The sequence below is a fragment of the Sus scrofa genome, chromosome 5 (assembly GCF_054392235.1).
Source record: "Sus scrofa isolate SSC_HxYL_T2T_F1_AM1 chromosome 5, Sscrofa_HxYL_maternal_Yorkshire_Landrace_v2.0, whole genome shotgun sequence".
Lineage (NCBI taxonomy): Eukaryota > Metazoa > Chordata > Mammalia > Artiodactyla > Suidae > Sus > Sus scrofa.
In genome coordinates, this window is record NC_139387.1 from 50,492,481 (window position 1) to 50,494,716 (window position 2,236).

The 2,236-nt window shown below is 37.7% G+C and overlaps 1 non-coding gene across 1 annotated transcript; it reads right to left on the reverse strand.

Annotated features, from left to right (window-relative positions):
• Positions 1–241: 241 nt before the first annotated feature.
• LOC146403357 (U6 spliceosomal RNA) lies at positions 242–343 on the reverse strand. The gene has a single exon (XR_014804712.1). It is a non-coding gene; the product is annotated as a U6 spliceosomal RNA (small nuclear RNA).
• Between the last annotated feature and the right edge of the window lie 1,893 nt (positions 344–2,236).

The following is a 2,236-nucleotide window of genomic DNA, read 5'->3' on the forward strand; positions in this document are numbered from 1 at the left end:
AACCACTGAGCCACGACCGGAACTCCTAAATTTTTTTAAAAATTATAGTTGATTTACAACATTCTGCCAATTTCCGATGTACAGCAACGTGACCCAGTTATATATACATTCTTTTTCTCAAATTGTCCTTCATCATGTTCCATCACACGTGATTGGATATAGTTCCCTGTGTTATACAGCAGGATTTCATTGCTATCCACTCCAAATGCAAGAGTTCACATCTACTGACCCCAAACTCCACAAAAATATGGAACACTTTATGAATTTGCTTTTCATCCTTGCACAGGAGCCATACTAATCTTCTCTGTTACAATTTTAGTATATGTGCTGCCAAAGTGAGCATAGCACTCATCTTTTTGAATTAATGTTTTTCGTCTTTTCCATAAATACCCAGAAGTGCAATTGCTGGATCTTGTAGCAATTCTATTTTTAATTTTCTGAGGAGACTACATTCTGTTTTCCATAGTGGTTTCATCAGTTTACAGCCAACTCCACCAAGAGTGCATGAGGATTGTCTTTTCCAAATATCCTCACCAGCAGTTTTTATTTAATGTCATTTTGGCAGGTGTGAGGTGATATCTCAGTTTGAATGCATTCTAACAACCCTCCATTTTTGTTCCCCACCCCACCTTTAATGTTTTTGACATCATATTTTAATTATTTTTATTTCGTGGGTCCCCTAACTACTTATATTGGATGTAGATGATTCTATTGCTTTTGCCTTTTAATAGCTTTATCAGTGGTTGATAGGCCACTTTTACTATATATTTGCCTTTACCAATGAAATTTTTCCATTTGTAATTTTCATATTTCTACTTGTAGTATTTTCTTTTCCACTTAGCAAATTCCCTTTAACATTTCTTGTAAAGCCAGTTTAATGATTCCGAACTCTAAATTTTTGCTTCTCTGTATAACTCTTTACCTCTTTTTCACATCTGAATGATAGCCCTGCTGGCTAGATTGTTCTTGTTTGCAGGAGTTTTATTTCATAATTTTGAATATGTTATGCCACTCCCTTCTAGCCTGCAGAGTTTCTGTCAAAAAATCAGCTGATAGTCTTAGGGGAGTTCTCCTGTACCTAATTTGTTGCCTTTTCCTTTCTGCTTTTAATAGTCTCTCTTTATCTTTCATTTCTGCATTTTAATTATAATGTGTCTTGGTATGGATCTCTCTGAGTTCATCTTATTTGAACTTGTATATCCTGGACTTAATGGCTCTCCTTTCCCAGGTTAGGGATGTTTTCAGCTATTACGTTGTCAAATATGTTCTCTGCTCCTTCTTTCTCTTTTCTCCTTCTGGGACCCTTATAATGCAAATATTAGTACAATTGATGTTGTCTCAGAGAACTCTTAAATTATCCTCACTTTATTTTTTTCTGTTCAACTTGGGTATTTACCATTACTCTGTCTTTCAGTTTGCTAATCTATTCCTCTGTATCATCTAATCTACTGGTGATTCCTTCTAGTGTATTTTTAAATTTCTATTATTGTATCCTTCAGTTCTGTTCAATTCTTCCTTATATTTTCACCTCTTTGTTAAAATTCTCGCTGTATTCATCCACTCTTCTGAGTTCGTTGAGCGACTTTATGATTATTATATTGAATTCTTTATTGGGTAGATTGCTTGTATCTATTTTATTTAGTTCTTTTTCTAAGGTTTTGTTTTATTTCTTTGTTTAGAATATATTCCTCTGTTGCCATATTTTGCCCAATTCCCCCTTTTTTTTTGGTCTGTTTTTTGGGGGCTACACCTGTGGCATATGGAAGTTCCTAGACTAGGGGTCAAATTGGAGCTGTAACTGCTGGCCTTTACCACAGCCACTGCAACACTAGATCTGAGCCACATCTGCAACCTACATCTCAGCTTATAACAATGCTGGATCTTTAACCCACTGAGTGAGGCTAAGGATCAAACCCAGCGTCCTCATGGATACCAGTTGGGTTCATTCCCGCTGAGTCACAATGGAAACTCCCCCTTTTTATTTCTATGTATGAGATAGGTTTGTTACATTTCCCGGTCTTTGAGAAGTGGCCTTATATAGGAGATGTGCTGTGGGGCCCAGCATCAGACTCTGCTCCAGTCACCAAAGCTCTATATTCTGGGGATGCCACCAACATGGGCTGCATGACCCTTCTTCTGTGTCACACTATAGGTGTGCTAGGAGGCGCCCTGCCTTGTGTGATTATTGCCGGGTTCCAGTGTGGCTGGGTACATGGTCTTGGGTTCCTGGGACTTG